Genomic DNA, 10,623 nt, shown 5'->3' with positions numbered 1-10,623 from the left:
CCTGACTTTCAGCTGTTCCTCCATATCTGCCTGTTCTTTCTTCATTCCTTTGATGCCCCCAGTCAGGACTGTCCCTAGGACAGTTGCAAAGACTCAGCAGCTGTCTCCCAAGGAGGAAGCTAGGTAGCACCATATGAACCCACTTCCACTGTGAAAGGCCTTGCCCAGGCTCCATGCTGCATGTGGGACCTGGTGCCTCATGTGAACCTTGATATCTTTCAAACTTTCCTGTATGTTTATGTTTATCACATTGGAATGGTTCAAGGCAATATCCAGAGATGTTCAGCCAGTTCCAACATTTACAGGCAGATGAGTGGGGCTGGAGTACTCAGACTGGCTGGCATCCTGCTGGTCCTTTCAAGTCTCACCACAGAGGTTGGTAAATGCTGCAATCTGAAGCTCCTCTGGAGAAGGCTGGCTGCTAAACATTTGGTAGCATCTACTCTCAGCAGGTTCCATTCCTTCCACCCCAGCTCAGGGGAGAAAAGGTCTCAAAAACCTCCATCAGACATGTGTCACCTGTCAAGCAGCTCTTACTGCCCACTTACTGCATCCAAGAAGCGCTTCTAAGCTTTCTGGGGCACCATCTGTGTCTGCACTGAGGCTCTGCAGGCATCATCCTGGGCACCCACAGCCTCAGGGAATAGACCAGAAGGCAAGCAGCCCCTCCAACCCATGCCAACAACCATGAAGCTGTGTTTTCCCTCCCCTGTAGACCAAAGGCTACCTATGCACAAGTTCAAGGTCACAAGTCCACCAGGATGTCAGTTCCTACCTCCAGATCACTTCTCACTGGGATCATCAGATAGTCCTGCCCTATACAAAGGAGATGACCCTGTTAACATACTGGGTCGATTACTTGTAGGTTCAAAACCCTGCTCCAGATTCTATACTAACCAGCAGGGCCTGAGGTGATAGGGCCCTGGGATGGGTAGCTACTGTAACCATGTTAGCCTTCATGATTCCTCAGGATATGGGGCTCATGTCCTCCCTAGGCATTCTTGGAACTTACTGAAATCCTAACAGCATGGGGCTGCAGGGTGGATGCTGAGGTAGCCATCAGGGTTGTAATTCACCCTTGCTACCTGCCAGCCTCACAGTGTGTTCTTTCATCTCCCATGGGGCTGTGAGCCTGAAGTTAAGCACTCAGGGCTCAGGGAGCACAAGCTGGCTATGACCAGTGTAGGGGTGGAAGTTCACTCTCACAGCGTATGAGATTCCCAGGAACAAAGGCTGGTCTTGCCACTGTGTGGGTCCAGAGAGCTGCAACAGGAGACTGAATCTGACCTGGAGGACCCATGACACCGAAAGGGGTCTGAGACTACAGGCTAAGGTACAGGAAGGCCTCCTCTGAGGAAGGTAGATGGTCACAGCCCTTTCCATACCCAGGCACTGGGAACCACCTCCTGAAATGTCCTAATGCCTGGGATGGAGGAGTAGGGTGACAGAAGGGTAACACACAGGGAGGGTGGGAAAGCCAAGCCGCCTAATTCCCAGGACCACCAGAGAGAGGGGCTGAGAGGCAGGATCCCAACTAGTGGGCACCTAAGCTCCTGGCTATGGTAGTTTGAATGTAATTGAATGTAAGCTCATAGGGAGTGGCACTATTAGGAGGTGTGGCTTTTTTGGAGTAGATATGGCCTTGTTTGGATAAAGTGTGTCACTGTGGGGACAGGCTTTGAGGTCTATTTTGTTCAAGCTTCCCTCAGTGTGACACTGAGACCACTTCCTGCTGTCTTCAAGTCAACATGGAGCAGCTCCTTTGCCAACACCACGTCTGCCTGCATGCCGCCATACTTTCTGTCATGATGAAAAATGGACTGAACCTCTGAAACTTTTGTTTTGTTTTTTGAGACAAAGTTCCTCTAGTAGGCGGGCGATGGTGGTGCACGCCTTTAATCCCAGCACTTGGGAGGCAGAGGCAGGCGGTTCTCTGTTGAGTTCGAGACCAGCCTGGCCTACAGAGCGAGTTCCAGGACAAGCTCCAAAGCCACAGAGAAACCCTGTCTCGAAAAACAAAAAAAAAAAAAAAAAGTTCCTCTAGTAACAGTCCTGGTTGTCCTGGAACTCGCTCTGTAGTCCAAAACGTTTTCCTTATAAGAGTCGCTGTGGTTATGGTGTCTCTCACAGCAGTAGAAACCCTAAGACACATAGTAACCCCCACGGTGCACACAGTACCATGCCTCTGGACTGAGTCAAATGTCCACATACTTCCCTTCAAAGCAAACTAGTCTGGCATGTCTGGGCAGCAGGGGCCACTGTAAGCCTGGCCTGACCTTCAGCCATCAATGCCTAGCAGCCCTCAACTATCCAGACAGCAGTGTAGAGAGAACTGGACTGTCACACAGGAAATTCTAAGTCAGTGAGAGAACCTGTGAAGGAAGGAGAGCCACCGGCTTCCTTAAAAGCTATTTCCCATGAGAGAAACAGCTTTCTGATCCATAGTGGGCCTAGGCTGCTTATCAGGGTGAAAGCTTAGGAGGCAAAGGAGGCTTCCAGAAAGTACAACTGAGATAAGCAGGGCTGCTGTGGGCAGAGTAAGAGACACACCAGAGTACACAAATATGCAGACTCCCATCAATACAAGAAGCATGGGCTGCAGTGCAACCCTAAGCTCAGCCTCTAAGGTTCCTCCAGGGGATAGGTAAGTCATGGTGACCTGAAATGCCAGCAGGCATTTCTGCCCATGGCTGGGGCCCTCTATCTCACTGCTGGATATACCCCTGCAATGCTCACAAGCCTACCAACCAGAGGTACCTCTCCCTTCATTGTTTTTTGTTCTGGCTCAAGACAAGAGTCTCACTCTACAGCTCAGACTAGCTAATTCAATGATGTACCTCCTGTTGGGTTACATGTTTCAACTGCCAACTTTTCAGATTTCAGAAGGCCAAACCAATAGACACAACACCCTTTAGGGGTAGAGAGTGGTGGTCTCTCCTTTACAGATCCCTATCCTCAGGCCTAAGAGAAGACTCCAATACAGCATGACCTTCAGGGAAGGTCAGAGGACCAAGAGTATGCTGCTATGAACTTCTGAATAGACAGTGATCCTGCAGCAGCAGAGCTGTGGTACCCAGGGCTGACTTCTCTACAGAGTCCTAGAGTCCCTCACTTGAGCCTGCAGGACAACATGGGTTCCATTCTCTAACTCAGGAGCAAGGCTTGGGGTAAGATACGGCACTCAGGACTGAAGCAAAAGGAAATCAGCCTGTGCCTTGGACAGACTTGTTGGCAAGCCTTGCTGGAGGCCACTGACCTCAACCTTGACTTAGGATTCAATCTTATCATTTAGGGGTTTGCACTGTACATTCCATGAATGAAAGTGTCTGGAGTTTGATGGCAAAAATGGGAGACGCAGAAGCCAAATGGGAGACTGGACAAATCAGACAGTTTAGGACTGCCAAGAGACAGGGCACTCCGTCTCCACTCTTGTCTTAACTTACAAATCTGGGCCATAAGCAAAAAGAAGATAACCACATCCTTCAAGAAGCTGAGGCAGGGACCAGGCCTCTGGTAGGCTAGATGGAACTAAAGTAGAATGCCCAAGAGACCTCAGGGTTTCACTTTTTTTTTTTTTTTTTTTTTTTTTTTTTTTTTTTGAGACAGGGTTTCTCTGTAGTTTTGGAGCCTGTCCTGAAACAAGCTCTTGTAAACCAGGCTGACCTTAAACTCACAGAGATCCACCTGCCTCTGCCTCCTGAGTGTTGGGATTAAAGGCGTGCACCACCACCGCCCAGCCTCACATTTATAACTCAGAAAATCTCACCTGAGCCCCACCGGCCACCAGGAGAGACATGAGGGGCTCCAGCGGCCTTGAGATTGCTCTTTGTGGTGCAGATGGTCCTGCACATCTGGTACCTATGGAGCTGGAACCCAACCTTCTAGGTGCCAGTACAAAAAGGTGCAAACATAGGATGGCAGGACCTCGCATAGTAAAGGAGCGGGTGGGCCTTGGCATGTCAAGTCAATGAACGTCAGACAACTCTTCACTGCGGACAACCCCCAGGGGGCCACCCTTCTACATGCTGTCTGTCCCAGCCAGCAGTGCACTGATCCTGAGTAAGTCAGGACACAGCAGCTCCAAGCCCTCTAAGGACCAGTCACAGACGCTTCCACACGGGAGTATAACTAACACTCGTAGCAACCACTTCAGTCAGACATGACAGAGGTAGGGCCTATATCTCATGGGGAAACTGAGGCCCCCTTCCCCAGGTCTGTCACTCAGCAGAGCCTGACTTCTCTATAGCGCCCTAGAATCCTCTCACTTGGGCCTCCAGGACAGTACGAGACCCACAATGGGCAATACCTCAGGACAGCTGTGGGTGAAAGTCCGTCTGAGGAGGCATCAGCCTCAAGAGGATGTGAAACCACCTAGTGTGGAAACTCAGACAAACCACAAAGGCCCACAAGCACCAGAGGAAGCCTGGAACAAGGCTCTAGTGAGTCCCTGAAGGCTGCAGAGGGGCCTTCAATTCATATCCTACACTGATGATAGCTGCCTCACCATACCAAGGCAAGAAAGGCTATAGAGCCAACTCCCCCATTGTCTCCCCCATCCTCCTGCCCATCTGCCAAACCCACTCAGGACAGAGCGAAGGAAGGCCTTAATCCTGCAGCTTTCCAGCCTTACTGTATTTACTGTATGGCCTTAGGCAGACCACCTACCCCTTCCCCAGGTCCAAGAATGAAAGGAAAAAGCCAGCCCTTTAAGTCCAAAGGACAAATCAGCAAAGGTGAGAGGCCAGGGCTCAGGCGCCCTGGAAAGACATGGAGGGGTAGGAACCTACAATTTTATCACCATGGAAAACACCCAATAAGCTCAAGGCAATCTCACAGCCTCCTCCGGTCAACTCAATGCCCCCTACACCAGGCCAGCAGTACTAGACAGCAGGGACCTGAGGGCCAGAACCCCCTGCAGCCCAGTGTTCAGGCTTGACAAAGGTCAACTCCACAGCTACTTACCCAAGCACTTAGCACCTTTCCCCCGTGTCAAGCCTGGGTCAGCCCAGGCATGGGACAGTTGCCAGGCTGTGGAAGCATATCTAGCCTGGAAAGCTTTTCTTGGGATCCGGGGAAGAAGCCTCTACATTGAGCTTTAAGGTAAGCTGAAAGGGCTCTCTCTCTGGGAAGGCTGCCCTGGCAATGTGGGGGAAGAGTCAGAGCCAGTTCAGCTCCCAGGGACTCCAAAGAGTTTGAGCTGTAGAAAGGCAGGGGCCATCCTAAGGGGCTCCCAGCTGGGAACAGCTGAGACTGCAAAAAAGTGGCGGGGGGGGGGGGGGCAGCACAGGCATAGATGATGGAGGGGTTGAAGTGGTTCCATGGGTGGTCAGAATACAAAGAAAGCCAGACTGGGTATGCCCAGATCTCAATAGGGGACTCAAAGGGCAGGGCCTCAGCTGACCATAGACCATGCTCTGCCAACCACAAGATGCCTTAAAGAGGCTGCATCACTCAGGAGACAGAAGCAGAGGCAGGAGGATCTCTAAGTCTGAGGTCTGCCTGATCTACATAACAAATTCCAAGACAGTCAAGGCTATGCAGAGTCCCTGTCCATCTCCATCCCCATCCCCAAGAGTCTTCTGTGATAAGCAGGAGCTCACTTCTACACACTTAAGGTCATCATAGCTCCATACCCTAGTCTCCCCATTGCCCTCAAGTCATCATAGCTTTAGAGGACCCTATACTTATGGGTCCCTCCTTACACTAGGTTTCTGTATCCCTGGGACCCTAATGGTTCGAGTTCAGCCCCAGGTTCTTGCTACTAGTTCTAATACATTGGTGAGCATCCATGGGCTCCAGCTCTCAGGTAGGCAAGCAGCCTCTCAGACATAGAGAACAGGGACCCAATATGGCCCAGGCAGGAGTCAGAGCCAGGCTCCAACAGGGCCATCTACCCAGACTCATCATTATGTCTACAGAACTCTCAACGATGCCACTGCCTTCATACTGGCATACCAGTTGGGTGCCCTGGGAGGGGCCACCCCAGGGTTGGTCCTCCAGGCCTGGGAAAACAGATCTGCTAGGGCAAGGCCAATTATGTGACAGACAGAGCCAACTGTTCTTTGCTGTTGGGGCCTGGGGAGGAACATGGCTGGGGGCCTCAAGGCAGACAGGTCTATATGGGGCCTCCCTGTCCACTGGAGACTCTCCTGAGTGGCACTGCCTGTCCTTTACTCCTAGGCAGGCCCAGTCAGCATCCCAAGCTCACCCTGGTCATACCACACCTGCTTCTAGCAGCTGCCTGGCCCCGTCTGGCAGGGGACCCAGCTCTGATAGGATAAGCCCCACCCCATGAAGGGCCAGCTTTGTGGAACCCATGACTGTCCGATGGAAGGGCACATAAGGCTCGTGGCTGCAGCTGTCACCGGCACCACACCTCTGACTTCCAACATTGCCCATAGCCCCAGGCTCCTCGGGCTTCACAAGTTTTGGTTTTTCTTAGGTTTCTATGTCTCATAATCCAGCAGTCTGCCCAAGGAAACTAAGCTGCTCTACGTCTGGAAACTGTGGTCTCCAGAAGGGCCTCTGAAACACCCTACCATAGCCACCCCACACAAGACCATTGTGAGGCGCTAAGAGACACCTTACACTCTCTGGGGGACACTTAACTTGCAGAGGGAAGGTGGATCACAAGCCTTGTACTTACAGGGAGTCCCAGCACACGTGCACGCGCACACACACACCGCCAAGTAGCCCCACGTGCACGTGCTCGGGGAGCCTGATACTACACTGAACAGAACAAAGTTGGGCAGCAGACACCTGGCACCTGCATCTGTTGAGTCACAGAAGAAACACTCTCTTGTTGGGCTGCATGACAAAAGCCCAACTCGAGGCCTGATTTATAGATGAGTCAACTAAAACCCACAGGGTTGTCACCTTGTCATTTTCAGCTCTCTAAATACTCCAAAGCAAGACCAGGGGTCAGGACGGGAGGTCGATGCAACTGCTCACAGTCCAGCAGCTCAGCCACCTCATCTTTCCATCCATCAGCCACCCAACAGAGGTGTCAGCCAGAAAGCCACCTCCATCAGTCCTTACTCCTGAGTGACTCAAGTCTCTCCCCTCCAACCAGCGGCCCGAGGAACCAATTCCCTCAGAACCCGCGGGAAGGAGGGCTGAGAAAGGTGACAGCCTGGGAGACTACAAGGTCAAGAAGCACAGAATTGGGTGAGCCAGAGGGCCAGGAGCCCAGGGCTACCACCTTGCCCTGTCCTCAGACCACTCAAGACAAGGCTCTAGGCTCACCTAGAATAGAATGGAGCAGAGCTAAGAATGCTGAGCCAAGTCTTTCGCATCTGCCTTGGTTCCAGGGAGCTGGGTCAGTTCTCCAAGGCTCTCTCTGGTGGGTAGCCCGAAGCGTGTAGTAACCCACCTTCCCTTTAGTCTAACAGGCTACCTGCAGAGCTCAACTCCATTTCTTTCTGTCACGTGTTCAAAAGGCATGGGGGGGGGGGGTTCAGCAGGCCCAACAGCAGCACCTACTGCAACTGAACCCAAGCAGGTATCATTCAATGCTTATGAGAAACTGAGGCCATGCCACCAATAAGACTTGTGGTTTAACGCCTGTGACACAAATGTTCCTTCCATCTCAGGCTCCAGGTCCATGGGGCTCCTCCTCTACAGGACACACAGCGTCTGGATATGTCTTCTGGAAATATCTGGACATGGGTGAGGAAGTCCGACTTCTACTGCCACTGGCAGTTGACTAAGGACCCTTAGACATTACTGTACCCATGTGACACTTCTGCACAGCTGGAAACCCCTCCACCTCCAGCCCCCAACACCTAGTGAGTCCCTCTGTAGGGGGTGTTCTCCAAAAGGTATGTCCAGTTCAAGGTCATCAAGCCATATCAAGCCATAGAGACACTGAGCACTGAGAAATGAGAGCCAACAGTGTTGGCCTGCCAAAGTCAAAGCCTCTCTCTCTCTCTCTCTCTCTCTCTCTCTCTCTCTCTCTCTCACACACACACACACACACACAGTTAGCCTGCCAGAGCCAAAGCCAGCGCACCCTACCCCCCATCCCCACAAAACACATGGACTGGGATCTGTATCAACCAACAGGCCTACAAGGCAACACCAAATTGTGAGCACTCAAAATGGGACACTTTCCCCTGTAAAGAACCCAGCAACACTTTTAAGATACGGAGGACTGGACTCAGGACCAGGGCAGCAACGACCAAAAATAAACAAAAGGGGCACCACATCTGTCAAAACTTACTGCAAACAGCAGCCCCCAGGTGAGGCTGCAGGGGGGGGGTGCAGCACATAGGACCCCACAAGGTTCAAGGCTGCCCCACGGAAGGAGTACTGCTTTCCTGCTTTCTGTCACAACTTCACAGTACTCTCTGAAGCAAGAAAGGGTCTCCACTGGATGCTGGTTTCCCCAGCCAATAGTTTCCTGTGGCTCTTCCAAGATCTGGGCATTCCAGCACTCACTTGAACAGTAGGCAGAACATCCCACTTGTGGCCTTAGGCCACAGTAAACCAGGAAGTGGACAAGGTAACCCTGGGAGGCCCTGGGGGCACAGCTCCAGGCTTGTAGGAGCTTGGGCAGAATCAAGTCTGGCTGTGCCTTCCCTTTTAACACTCCTCCACTTTCACTTTCTGTGAGTCTAACGGAAGGAGGGAGCCTTTACTCCCTCCATCCCTCATTCAAAGCTCACTTCCAAAGCAGGATACTGCACTGTGCAAAGAAAGCAGCACCTTCTTATAAAAAAAAACAAAAAAACAAAAAAAAAACTGGACACACTCCCTGGTCACCCACCCTGCAAAAGCTTTTCAGTGCCTCTCTCTCCTGGGTTTCCCAGACACAGGGCTAGGGCTAGGACTGGATCTCCAAACTCCTAGCGCCTGGCTCAAGCAGTGGGCCCAGAGCTTACCCCAGCAAAGTCAGCAAGACCCCTGCCTCCTGAGCAGTCAAGCCTGTACCTCACCTCTCCTGATCTACAGCCAACAGCACATATCAAGGCCTCAGACAGAACCAACAGCAAACAGGCTTTTATTTGCCAACGAGAGGCCATGGAGCCACCAGAAAAGGTCACTGGGGCCTGGGACTGGTCCTTGCAGGAGCCCTGTCCTGTAACCTGGAAAGCGGGTGCGAAACTCTCAGGGAGTACAGCAGAGATCTCAGCTCTCTTCAGGGACATCCCCACAGACACACAATAAACGCCACTTTAAGGACTAAGAAAGTGCGAAACAACACGGAGAAAAAACAACCAGGGGGGCAGAAGCTGAGCCAAAGCAATTCCTCCACTTACTTTTCTTCTCGCACCCAGCCCCATCTTAGCCACCGAAGAACGCACTGCGAGACACAAACGTCTACAACAGTTAGGAAGTTTAAGGTACAGAGGGAAACAACAGCTGTGCACTTATTTCAGGCAGAGAGCTCTCGAACAAAATTGCAAAGGGTAGATAGGACTGAGCCCTAAAGCGGGAACTCACAAAACAGTATGCCCTCCCACTGGCTCCCAGTGAGTCTCCTCCGTGCCCCCTACCCCCAAGGGCAAAGAAGACCGTTCAGGCTTCCACGTCAGCCCTGCCCCCGGCGCAGCAACTAACTGGTGGAGACAACTTCCCCAGGCCGTCAGGTTTTCTTCACCGGGAACCTTCAAGAACCTCATACAAGAGGCTTTGGGATGCACATTCCTCACCCAACTGGCTTGCGTGCTGGACACTAAGTGGGAAAAAGACGTGCACCCCACTCCTCCCACCTCGATTCAACTCGACCTCGCCCGGATTAGTACTCTTTCGGCTGATTTCAAAATGTGAACTGGGTTTCTTCCTGGGCTGGCTGCAATAATCAGTAACTCGCGAGAGCGCAAAGTCGTTCCCGGGCCATAACTCTGCAAAGGCGGCCGCCGCCCCCCAAGCCACGCCGCCGCTGGCCCCCCTGGCAAGGCTCACGCAGAGCCCAGGCCCAGCTTGGCCTGCCTGCCCCGAGACGATCCGCCCAGGCCGGCGCCAGCAAAGTGGCGCCGGAGCGCACAGCCGCGACCCTGGGGCACACCGCGCACACCTTCCCGCGCCGCGTCCTCCGGGCAGTCCCCTTCGGAAGATGGCGGGCAGAGGAAAAGGGGAAAGAAAAAAAAATCCCTTCCGTGAGGGAGGGCTGGCGCGGAGCGCGCGGGCCGTGCCAAGTCCAGGCCAGGCGCTCCGACCAAGGCGACGCCTCCCAGGCCAGCCCAAGGCGGCCGGCAAGACGCGGGCGCAGAGCGGAGGGGAACGGAGCCCGCGCAGCCGCCGCGACCTCGGGCGGGCGGCCGCCGCGCTTTGTTGCATCGCGGCCGCGCACAAAGGCGGCGGAGGAGGCGGCCCGGGGCTCGGGGTTTTGGGACGCGCGGGAGGCTTGCGCCATGCGCTCGGGGCCGCGCTCTCTCAGCCAGTCCCGCCGCCGCCACCCCGCACGCACAAGGAAGCAAGAGAAAGGCGTACTTGGCCTAGGCGGCTCCAGCGCCGTCGCCTCCCGGCCCGCGCGGCCGGCTCCTCTTTGGCTCGCCGGCCCCGGCAGCATAATAGACGCGCCGGAGCTGTACAGGGCTCATGCGCTGCGCCGCGGCGCCTGGCGGGAGTCGTAGTCCGCGCCCGGGATCGCGCCAGGGCCGCCCAGGGGAGGCAGAGGCA

At 53.7% G+C, this 10,623-nt stretch overlaps 1 protein-coding gene across 3 annotated transcripts in view; it reads right to left on the bottom strand.

The window, feature by feature from the left end:
- The window catches only part of Brd3 (bromodomain containing 3), a 32,885-nt gene that overhangs the window by 21,907 nt on the left and 355 nt on the right, over positions 1-10,623 (bottom strand). Inside the window, exon 1 of one of the 3 annotated variants that reach the window (XM_005346212.2) lies at positions 10,435-10,510. The exons of 1 other annotated variant lie outside the window; for it this stretch is intronic. The gene's annotated coding sequence lies outside the window, so the exon portion shown is untranslated. Of the gene's footprint in view, positions 1-10,018; positions 10,095-10,434; positions 10,511-10,623 lie in introns of those variants that run through there. One more of the 3 variants, XM_005346213.2, reaches the window with a different exon arrangement.

The sequence above is a fragment of the Microtus ochrogaster genome, chromosome 4, assembly GCF_000317375.1.
Source record: "Microtus ochrogaster isolate Prairie Vole_2 chromosome 4, MicOch1.0, whole genome shotgun sequence".
Classification (NCBI taxonomy): domain Eukaryota; kingdom Metazoa; phylum Chordata; class Mammalia; order Rodentia; family Cricetidae; genus Microtus; species Microtus ochrogaster.
This window is presented reverse-complemented; position numbering and strand designations above follow the sequence as displayed.